At 58.7% G+C, this 10,962-nt stretch overlaps 1 long non-coding RNA gene across 1 annotated transcript; it reads left to right on the top strand.

The window, feature by feature from the left end:
- Nucleotides 1–2,135: 2,135 nt before the first annotated feature.
- On the top strand, nucleotides 2,136–9,438 carry LOC114805445. The gene is made up of 2 exons (XR_003753421.2): nucleotides 2,136–2,464; nucleotides 9,161–9,438. It is a non-coding gene; the product is annotated as an uncharacterized LOC114805445 (long non-coding RNA).
- The last annotated feature ends 1,524 nt before the right edge of the window (nucleotides 9,439–10,962 follow it).

Consider the following 10,962-nt stretch of genomic DNA (forward strand, 5'->3'; position numbering starts at 1 on the left):
GGAAAGTGCTCTATAGTTTTAGAAGAAGAGTAGACTAATAACGACGCTCTGTCCTGCGGTTAGAACGCTCAACGTGCACCTTATGTAACGCAGGGAAAAAAGTGCCTTCGAAACAGGAAAGGAGGCAAAGACGGGTTTTTTTGGGCGACAGAATTGTTTCCACTCGGGTTTCACGATTCACCTTGGGAGATTTTCCCAAGTAATTCTGAAATGCCCGAAAGGGACTCACAGAAAGGCTCACAAGGAAGGCGATTGAAAAGGCAGAGCCGGGAAGAGGTTAGCACTGCCAGGGAAAAGGGAATACAAAGCCTCTTTTCACTGACGGCAAGCATCTGCTTTAAGACCGAACAAGAAACTCCAACCACTCTACTGAGCAGAAGTTCGCTCTGAAGGGGAAGGAGAAGCAACACGGACTACGGCTTTCTCATCTCACCTCCTCGGGTCACATCTTGGGCAGATGTTGCGGCCTGCCTTTGACCTCCCAGCCAAATCTCCGGCTGTTACCGTAAATAAATGGGGATTTCCCAACGGTATCAGTGTGAGAGAGGGTGGAGGGAGACGTGGGGGTGAGGCGGGCGAGAGGAAAGAGAGGCCGGAGGAGAGACATGAGGGCGATGGGAGGAATTCTTGTCCTGTGACGCTGCACAGCTTGGAATTTGTGGCCCGCGGAGGGGGACCCCGACATACACAGGCAAGGACTTTCAACTTTCGCCGCTCCGAGCAGCCTCCACGAAGGGTAGGAAACAGGCCAAGCCTCCTGAAGCTGAAGGGGGAAATTAAAGGAAGCCTTGACAGGTGCATAAAGCCGATTCGGAGGAGGCCCCCGTCATAATATTTCACACGTCCGTAGCCGGGGAACGGAAATAACCGTTGCTTTGTCCTTTGAAAACTGACCTTGGCCAGCGAACTGCCCCGCCACCGAGGCTGGCAAGGGTGAATGGGCGAGCTTTCCCGGGCCGGTCAGTCAGATAGAGAGGAAGGGGAAAAAGGCAACGCTGAGGGGCTCGTCGCGGCCAGGGAACGTGTCTGTTGACGCACTATAATAACAGTGATGACGGTATTTGTTAAGCGCTTACTACGTTCCAGGCACTGAGCGCCGCGGTGGATACAAGCAAATCAGGTGGGACCCAGTCCCTCGTCCCACGTGGGGCTCCCGGTCTCGATCCCCGGTTTACAGACGAGGCCCAGGGAAGTGAAGCGACTTGCCCAAGGTCGTACGGCGGACAAGTGACGGAGCCGGGACCAGGGCCCGCGCCCCGTCCGTTACGCCACGCTGCTCCTCTCTTGTGCTCTGCATCCGGTGAGCGCTCAAGAAACGCCGTTGAGCGACACCATTCAAACGGCGACGGGGGCGGCTTGGCCATCGCCGGTACCGACTGAGCACCGACTGCGCTGAGCGCTTGGTAAAGAAGGCCAGGGTGAGCGGACGAGTTGAAAACGCGATTATCCTCATCTCTCCCTCCACCTCAGCTTGCACTCCGGGCTTGCGTCCGGCTCATGGTCTCGCTCTCCCTTGCCCACACCCATCCTGTCTCGGACACGGACTCGCACCTGTCGCCCAGCACGGAAATCCTTCCCCGCTCACTTTCGGCGGGCCCACATCCCTCCCTCCGAAGCCCACCGAAAACCTTCCTCCTCCCAGAGGCGTCCTCTGACCCCTCCCGCGTTACTCACGTCTCTAACTTTCACTGGCTTTTGCTTTCTTGCTTTTATCCTTTTGGCTCTTCCGTTCACTGAATTTGATCATTTCTGTGTGTCACCCACCCTAGGGTATAATTTCCTCTTTTATTTATTATCGGCTGAAGCTCCTGACAGGCGCTCAATACGTTCTGCGGCTGCAGATGACGACGACGACGAGGAAGGATATCGGTAGTAGCCTGAGTCGCGGGGAGAGGCGGCGGGGCGTAGTGGGTAGCGCACGGGCCGGGGAGTCGGGAAGTCACGGGTCCCAATCCCGGCTCCGCCGCTCGTCTGCCGGGCGACCCTGGGTAAGTCACCTCACTTCTCTGGGCCTCGGTGACCTCATCTGTAAAATGGGGATGGAGACCGTGAGCCCCACGTGGGGCAGGGACCGCGTCCAACCCGATTTGGCTGCATCCGCCCCAGCGTCTGGCGCGTAGTAAGTGCTTAAGAAATACCACAGCTATCGTTATTATCACTGTTATTATTATTTGCCGAGCCCCCCGTACGCCACGCTGCACTAGGAAGTACAGAAGAAGCGACGTCCCCCCGTCACGAGGAGCTTACGTCGGAAGGGTTGCCCACTCGGAGTCAAAGACCATCAACGATTTGGACGCTCAGTAAAACACGCGAGATTGTCGCGGACTATCATCGCTAACGCTAGGTGCGGCTCTCGCGTGTCCGCGGGAAGGAGTCCTCGGTAACCCCCAAGAATGCACGGCGACGAGGTCGGAACCAGGGCGCCCGCTCGGAGGTTCGAAACGAGCTACGAAATCGTGACCGGGTAAGAGGCCCCCGTCAGAAAACCATTCCTCGGTTTGCATTCAGGGAGCTCGTCCCACGCTAGGCGTGGAGCTCGTCTTGTCTTTTTCTACGATATCTGTACAAATTACACCGTACTAAACGCCGGGGTAAGCTCACCCCTCGTACTGTCCTCTCCTAAGTGCCCGTGATAAGCGCCCTAGAAACACCATTGATTGATTGGTAGATAGGCAGATAGGACACAGTCCCCGTCCCACATAGGGCTCGCAGTCTCAACTCCCCTTTTACAGACGAGGAAACCGAGGCACAGAGAAGCGAAGTGATTTGGCCAACGTCGCCCAGCAGACAAGCGGACCCGAGAGTCATCTGAACGGCTTACGTATCACGGTCCCTTAGGAAAGCGCTACGTTTCGAGGGGCCGAAGGCGAGCAGCGTGGCGAGAAGCAGCGTGGCGAAGCGGATGGAGCGCGGGCCTGGAAGGCGGAAGGTCACGGGTTCTAATCCCGGCTCCGCCGCCCGTCTGCTGTGTGACCGTGGGCGGGGCGCTTCACTTCTCTGTGCCTCAGTGACCTCATCTGTCAAATGGGACCGCGAGCCTCACGTGGGACAACCCGCTCACCCTGTATCTCCCCCCAGCGCTTTGAACGGTGCCCGGCACATCGTGAGCGCTCAACAAATACCAACGTTATTATTATAACCATTTCCGGTAAAATGGGGACTGAGACGGTGAGCCCCACACGGGACAGGGACTGGGTCCAACCCGATTGGCTTGTATCCACCTCAGCGCTTAGTACAGTCCCTGGCACGTGGTAAGCGCTTAATAAATACAATAATAATGATGACAGATCGGGATTAGAGTGTATAAAGACCATTAGCTCAGCGTACATTACCGAGAAGACGGCGGACTAAGGTTTGAACCGAGAGTCCAGATGGTTAGAATGCCGTTTTAAGATTAACCACCGATTCACCGAGCGACTGCCTCTCCGCGGCACGTTTTCCTCCCGCGGCGGAGGGTGACGCTCGCACCCGATCCCTTCGGAATAACCGTGAAAACGATTGTTTATTTAGTAAATTCCTTGCGCCGCTCTAGAACAACCTCCGGAGCAAAGGAGCGTTTGTCCGGCAGCCGCTGCCCACGGAGGGCCCTTTCCGCCGGATGACTAAGATTTCCTCCGTCGTTCTTCACGGGATTCGTTAGGTGCTTACTCTGTGCCAAGCACCGTTCGGAGCACCGGGGTGATCGGCCGGATACAAGCACCGGGGCGATCGGGCCAAGCAGGAGGGAGAACGGGCAGCGTGGCTCGGCGGCAAGAGCACGGGCTTGGGAGTCAGAGGTCGTGGGTTCCGATCCCGACTCCGCCACTTGTCTGCCGTGTGACCTTGGGCAAGTCGCTTGACCTCTCTGTGCCTCGGTCACCTCACCTGTAAAACGGGGGATAAAAAAACGTGAGGCCCCCCCTCCCCCCGTGGGATAATCTGACTACCCCGTATCTACCCCGGCGCTTAGAACGGTGCCCTGCACATAGTAAGCGCTTAACAAATACCGCAATTATTTTGCGGTTGAGGAAACTGAGGCAGAGAGAAGTGAGGCGACTTGCCCAAGGCCACCCAGCAGGCGAGGGACAGAGCCCGGATTACAACCTAGGTCTCCCGGCTCCCAGGCCTGCGCTTTATCCACGTTTCTTCTTCCTCCCAAGCATCTCACCATACTCAGAGGTCACGGGACGACACGGACAACGCAAGATTTCCTCTTGCCCCTTCCCCCTGAAAACTTTTACATTGTCCCCAAAAGGTTCTACCGCCAAAGCTCAAAAGACACGCTGACGCGGTTCAACTGTCAAACACGAGTACCACTGTCCGATGTTTTATATCTGCCTGTGGCTGCTGGTCTATCTTGGAGCTTGTCCGCTATCGACTCGGTACCTCGCTGCTACTTCTTCCAGACATACAACCTGATCCTTCCAAGAGTAAGAGACTAAGAATAATAATGTCGGTATCTGTAAAGCGCTTACTACGTGTTCTAAGCGCTGGGGGAGATACGGGGTCATCGGGGGGGTCCCACGTGAGGCTCACACTCAGGTGCCGATAATAATAATAATGTTGGTATTTGTTAAGCGCTTCCTATGTGCAGAGCGCTGTTCTAAGCGCTGGGGGAGATGCGGGGTGATCGGGCTGTCCCACGGGAGGCTCCCAGTTAATCCCCATTTAGCAGATGAGGTCACTGAGGCCCAGGGAACTGAAGTGTCTCGCCCCCGGCTGCCCCGTGCGGGGCAGAGGGGGGGCTCGGACCTGGCGGCCGCCGCTGCCCCCCCGCCTCTGCCCTCCCCAACCCCGTCCCGCTCCTGCGCAGCGCTTCGCACAGGTGGGACCAAGCAGCACCGGCACTGGAAGCGGCGGGAGCTGACCCGCTCCCGGCCGGACCCACTCACCGGCCCAGGGGCGCCGGGCCCCGCCCGTCGGGCGGCCGCCGCTCCGCCCTGGGCCATCTCGGCCCCGCCGCTCTCTGCCGGTACCGGGCGCCCCCCGACGCCCGGGCGGGAGACGGATGGACGGCGGCGCTCCCCGGGCCCCGCCCCCGCACGCCCGGCGGCCAATCGGAGGCGAGGGGCGCGGCGCGCGGACACCTGAGAGGGCGGGGGCGGGGCGGGGCGGCCTCCGAGACCACGCCCCTCCCGTGCCCGCGCCTTCTAGGCCCCGCCCCCCCACCTCCCGTCGGCCAATCGGAGTCGAGGGATCCGAGCGCGTGGCGCGCGGGACACCTGAGGGGGCGGAGTCGGGGTCGGGGTTGCCCTCCGAGACCACGCCCTTCTCGTTCCCGCGCATTCTAGGCCCCGCCCCTTCCCACCTCCCTTCGGCCAATCGGAGGCGAGGGATCCGAGCACGCGGCGCGCGGAAAACCTGAGGGGGCGGAGTCAGGGAGGGGAAGGGGCGGCCAAAGCGTCGGCTGGAGGCCCCGCCCCCTGCCCCGCCCCTTCCCACCTCCCGTCGGCCAATCAGAGTCAAGGGATCCGAGCACGTGGCGCGTGGGAAACCTGAGGGGGCGGAGTCGGGGCGGGGCGGCCTCCGAGACCACGCCCCTCCCGGCCCGCGCCTTCTAGGCCCCGCCCCTTCTCACCTCCCGGCGGCCAATAGGAGGCGAGGGATCCGAGCACGTGGCACACGGGACATCTGAGGGGGCGGAGGGGGCGGAGGAGGGGGAGGGGCGGCCAGGGCGTCGACTCGCGGCCCCGCTCACCCAGGCCCCGCCCCCTCCCTCCTCTTCGTTCTCCAAGCCGTGCCCCTTCCCACCTCCCGTCGGCCAATCGGAGGCGAGGGATCCGAGCGCGCGGCCCGCGGGAACCCTGAAGGGGCGGAGTCGGGGTCGGGGTTGCCCTCCGAGACCGCGCCCTTCCCGTTCCCGCGCATTCTAGGCCCCTCCCCTTCCCACCTCCCGTCGGCCAATCGGAGGCGAGGGATCCGAGCGCGTGGCGCGCGGGAACCCTGAGGGGGCGGAGTCAGGGAGGGGGGAGGCGGCCAGGGCGTCTACTTGCGGCCCCGCCCTCTCAGGCCCCACCCTTTCCCAAACCTCCCGTCGGCCAATCGGAGTCGAGGGATCCGAGCACGCGGCGCGCGGGAAACCCGAGGGGGCGGAGTCGGGGCGGGGCGGCCTCGGAGACCACGCCCCTCCCGGCCCCGCCCCTTCCCACCTCCCGTCGGCCAATCGGAGGCGAGGGATCCTCGTCAGATCCCAGCGTTTCGTCCCGTGCTTAGTAGCGCAGAATAAGCCGTGGACCGTCATCGTTATTATCAGAGGAGAACAGCAAAAGAGCTTCTCGAGGGGCAAGGGGTCCGGATTACCTTAACAGAAGAAAAATTGCAGGCAAGGAGCCTTTCGGATTCCCTAAAGAGTTGCGGGGTTTTTTAATGGTATCTGTTCCATATAGTAATAATAACGTCGGTATCTGTTCAGCGCTTACTGTGTGCAGAGCGCTGTTCTGAACGCTGGAGGAGATACAGGGGAATCGAGTTTAATAATAATAATGTTGGAATTTGTTAAGCGCTGACTCTGTGAAGAGCACTGTTCCGAACGCTGCGGGAGATACAGGGGAATCAGGTTTATTAAAAATAATAATAATAATGTTGGTATTCGTTAAGCGTTTACTACGTGCCGAGCACCGTTCTAAGCGCCGGGGGAGATAACGGGGTCATCGGGTCGTCCCCCGTGAGGCTCGCGGTCTTCATCCCCATTTTACAGATGAGGTGACTGAGGCCCAGAGAAGTGAAGTGACTCGCCCACAGTCGCACCGCAGTCTGCTTACCGGGGGGGGGTCAATCATCGGCCCAAGTGCTGGGGAAGGCGCAAGTTGATTAGGTTGGACGCGGCCCCTGTCCCCCACGGAGCCCACAGCTGGGTCCATCCGGTGTTTACCGACTCTATTACATCGTAGTGATAATAATAAAGGTGTTTGAAGAGCGCTTACTACGCCCCAGGCGCCGTACCGGGCGCTGGGGCGGACACAAGCAAATCAGGTGGGTTCCGTGTCTCGATCCCCATTTTCCAGGTGACCGAGGTACCGAGAAGCGGAGCGGCCCGAGATCCCGCAACGGGAAAGTGGCGGCGCGGGGATTAGAACCCGTGACCCTCCGACCCCCCCCCCCAGACCCTGGCTCTCCTCCACCACACCGTGCCGCTCCTCGTGCGCTGCGGAGCGCTTAGCACGGCGCTCGGCGCAGAGGAAGCGCCGGGGGAGAGGCCCGGCGAGCGAAGGGTCGCTAGGCCGAGGTCCAGTTTCCCAGCGGGAGCCTGGGAGTCGTTCTCCCCAAGGTGAGCCGGCGAGGCGTTCGCCTCGCGGTCCCAAACAGGGTCGGGGACAGTGGGTGTCCCCGCCCCTCGTGGGCAGAGATCTTGCCGTTGCCACTGGCAGTTTATTGCCGTCGTTCTCGTCTGCCCGCCTCCCCCGATCAGACCGTAAGCCCGTCAAACGGCGGGGACCGTCTCTACCTGTTGCCGACTTGTTCATTCCAAGCGCTTAGTACAGTGCCCTGCACCTAGTAAGCGCTCAATAAATACTACTGAATGAATCCGAAGGGTGTTTTCTGCCGGGGAAGAAGATGATTGGCCTCGGGCGGCGCGGAGGAGATAAACAGGAAACTAAAGGTCTCGGGGTATTTTCCCTCCTGAAGCGACGACGCGCATTTAATCTCGTCACTTGGCTTCTCTGGGCCTCAGTCACCCCATCTGTAAAATGGGGATTAAGACCGTGAGCCTCACGTGGGACGACCCCATTTCCCTGTATCTACCCCAGCGCTTAGAACGGTGCTCTGCACATAGTAAGCGCTTGACAAACACCAACATCATCATTTCATCTCCGCCGCTCTACCAAACGCAAACTCTCCCTGCCCGCCGGTCGGCGGGTCGCCGACCGATTTTCCGACCGCCCTCTTGATGGCACCAGGTCAGTGGAGAAGCAGCGCGGCTCAGTGGAAAGAGCCCGGGCTTGGGGGTCGGAGGTCACGCGTTCGGATCCCGGCTCTGCCGCTTTTCATTCAGTAGCACCTATTGAGCGCTCGCTATGTGCGGAGCACCGTACTAAGCGCTTGCACTGTACTAAGCTGCCACTTGTCGGCTGTGTGACCGTGGGCAAGTCACTTCACTTCTCTGTGCCTCAGTTCCCTCATCTGGAAAACGGGATTAAGGCTGTGAGCCTCCCGTGGGACAACCCGATGACCCCGTATCTCCCCCAGCGCTTAGAACGGTGCTCTGCACGCGGTAAGCGCTTGACAGATACCGACATTATTATGATTATCATTAGGTCCCCCTCGCCGGTCTGGATCCCTGCGGGCAAGCCTGAGGAAATTTAGGGAGACAGGGGTTGCGAGTTGGGTTGGGAGTTCAAATTCAGCACAGTTGACAGCGGGAGGCCCTCGGGCAAACGGAGCGCACGGCTTCTGTCCCGCCGCTTAGCCGCGAAGTCACGGATGCCCGTCCTCAGGTCGGCATCCTCCCAAGACGGCGTTTCACGGCTGCCCAGGCCGGGGCTGAAGGAGAGCGGAGAGGATGCCGGGCCTTCCGGGCCAGGCTCGTCAGCGTGACAGGGAGAATGAAATCTTTCTGTGAACATTTTGGAGAACGTCAGAGTCTCCGACGCTTTAGGGCGCCGGAAATGGGGGTAAAGCTCCGTAGGGAAGTCTCTCCACTCTTCTACCTGGACGGGGAAGTCGGGGAGGGTCGGGGGGAGGAAGGCGATAATTAATATGCCTCTCTTCGGGCCTCAGAGGAGGAAAACTGTGGGCGAGTCACTTCACTTCTCTGTGCCTCAGTTACCTCATCTGTCAAATGGGGATTAAGACTGTGAGCCCCGCGTGGGACGACCTGATTCCCCCGCGTCTACCCCAGCGCTCAGAACAGTGCTCTGCACACGGTAAGCGCTTAGCAGATACCAGCGTTATCATTAAAAGTGGTATTCCGTTCGTCTCTGGGGTTCCGGCTAAGGCACGCACTTCCGAAAACATCTCACCCTCGGCTCTCAGAGAGGAAAGCCAGCGACCCCGAACTTCATTAAAGTCAAGGTCAGGACCGTTTCCCTTAGATAAATCAGAAATATTAGAAAGAGGTCACTCTAAGGATGCAATCTGTGAATGATCGCATTATTACGAGCGCGTCGGATCCCCGGACGGAAGTGACGGTTCTAGCCTCGGCGTTTAGACGGCCGACGCGTTTTTATTCCCTTTTCCGTAGACTACCGAAGGCGATCGAAACGTGATAGAGTATGGAGATTTCGGAGGAAGAGGGCGTGCTAGGTGACGCTCGTCGGCGTATCGTCACCCAGCAGACCCGTCGAACGCCAGCTATTTAATAATAACGATGGCGTTGGTTAAGCGCCCGCTGTGCGCGAAGCACCGTTCTTCCGGCTGTTTCGCGGTAGGACCCGCGTCTGGATTCCGGCGCGCCGAGGGCTTTCTCTTTGCGTGCCAGAAATGCGGCACGCCCTGCCTAAATACAGCTCCGTAAAAGAACCTCGTCGAGGAGCACTTTACTGAGCTTTCGTTAGGGAACGCCGCCAAAACAAATTCATCCAGCGATGGTATTCAGTGAGCGTGTATCACATCCGGAGCACCGTGCTGAGCGTCCGGGAAGATACAGGGATAGAAGACAAGGTCCCTGCCCACGAGGAGCTCGCGGTGCGGAGGGGGAGACGGACACGAAAATGAATGACGGATACGGCTGTGGGCAGGAAATCTGACCCTTCCGAGGCGTCCCGACTCGTTCCCTGTATTCGTCCCCCCTCCCGGCCCCGCAGCACTTAAGACCGAATCTGTCATTTATTTATTGAGATTCATATCCGTCTCCCCCTCCGGACTGCGGCCTCGTCGTGGGCAGGGAATATCATATCGTACTCTCGAGCTCTGCACACGGTAAACACTCGGTAACTATGATTGACTAAATGAACGCGTGAATGAGCGAGGACTTTCCCTCTCCTGGCTCTTCTCACCTCCACCTACCCGGCTTGCAGAGGAATTGGAAACGTAGGAGAGCCAGCTCGGGGATTGGGATCGTATTTCCTGTCACTGCCACGGAGAACAAAGGTTATTGATCCAGACCCCGAACAAAGATCTTCCTTTCGGGGCCGTCTGGATCCCCGTGCCGCTCGAATAAAACCTGTGGGGGTTTTTTCACTTAATACCGTGGCACTGAATCCGAGGCAGCGTGGCCTGCCAGAGAGGCCGCAGGCTTGGGGGTCAGGGGACTCGGGTTCTAATTCTGGCTCCACCCCTCTCGCCTGCTGCGTGACCTTGGGCAAGTCACTTAATTTCTGTGGGCTGGCGTTTCCTCATCGGTAAAATGGGGATTGGATAGCTCTTCTTCCTCTTCTTTAGACCGTGAGCCCAACGTGGGACGGGGACTGGGATCGATTTTTCCTATCTCTACCCCAGTGTTTATCTGAGGGCTTAGCCCGCAGTAAAGTGCTAAATAAATACCCTAAGATTGTAAGCTCGCTGTGGGCAGGGGATGTGTCCGTTTGTTGTTACACCGTGCGCTTCCAAGTGCATAATCATAATAATAATGGTATTTTTTAAGCGCTTACTATGTGCCAAGCCCTGTTCTAAGCGCCGGGGGAGATACGTGGTAATCAGCTTGTCCCCCGGGGGGCTCCCAGTCTTCATCCCCATTTTACAGATGAGGGAACTGAGGCCCAGAGAAGCGAAGTGACTTGCCCAGAGTCACACGGCTCATAAGTGGTGGAGCCGGGGTTAGAACCCACGACCTCCGACTCCCAAGCCTGTGCTCTTTCCACTAAGCTGGTACGGGGCTGTGCACGGAGTAAGCACTCCATAAATAAGATTGCATGAGCAAACGAAAGAAAATCAAATCAACTCGGTGAACGTTAATTGATGTCGGTGGTGATTACTTTCTCGTCGCCCAAATTTCCCCTTCCAAATAAATCTATCTTGGGGTTTCTTACGTGATAATAATCATAACCGTGGGTTTCGCTAGGCGCTTACGATGTGCCGAGCACCGTACCGAGTGCTGCGGCAGGC

Source organism: Ornithorhynchus anatinus, chromosome 18 (genome assembly GCF_004115215.2).
Source record: "Ornithorhynchus anatinus isolate Pmale09 chromosome 18, mOrnAna1.pri.v4, whole genome shotgun sequence".
NCBI classification, from domain to species: Eukaryota; Metazoa; Chordata; class Mammalia; order Monotremata; family Ornithorhynchidae; genus Ornithorhynchus; species Ornithorhynchus anatinus.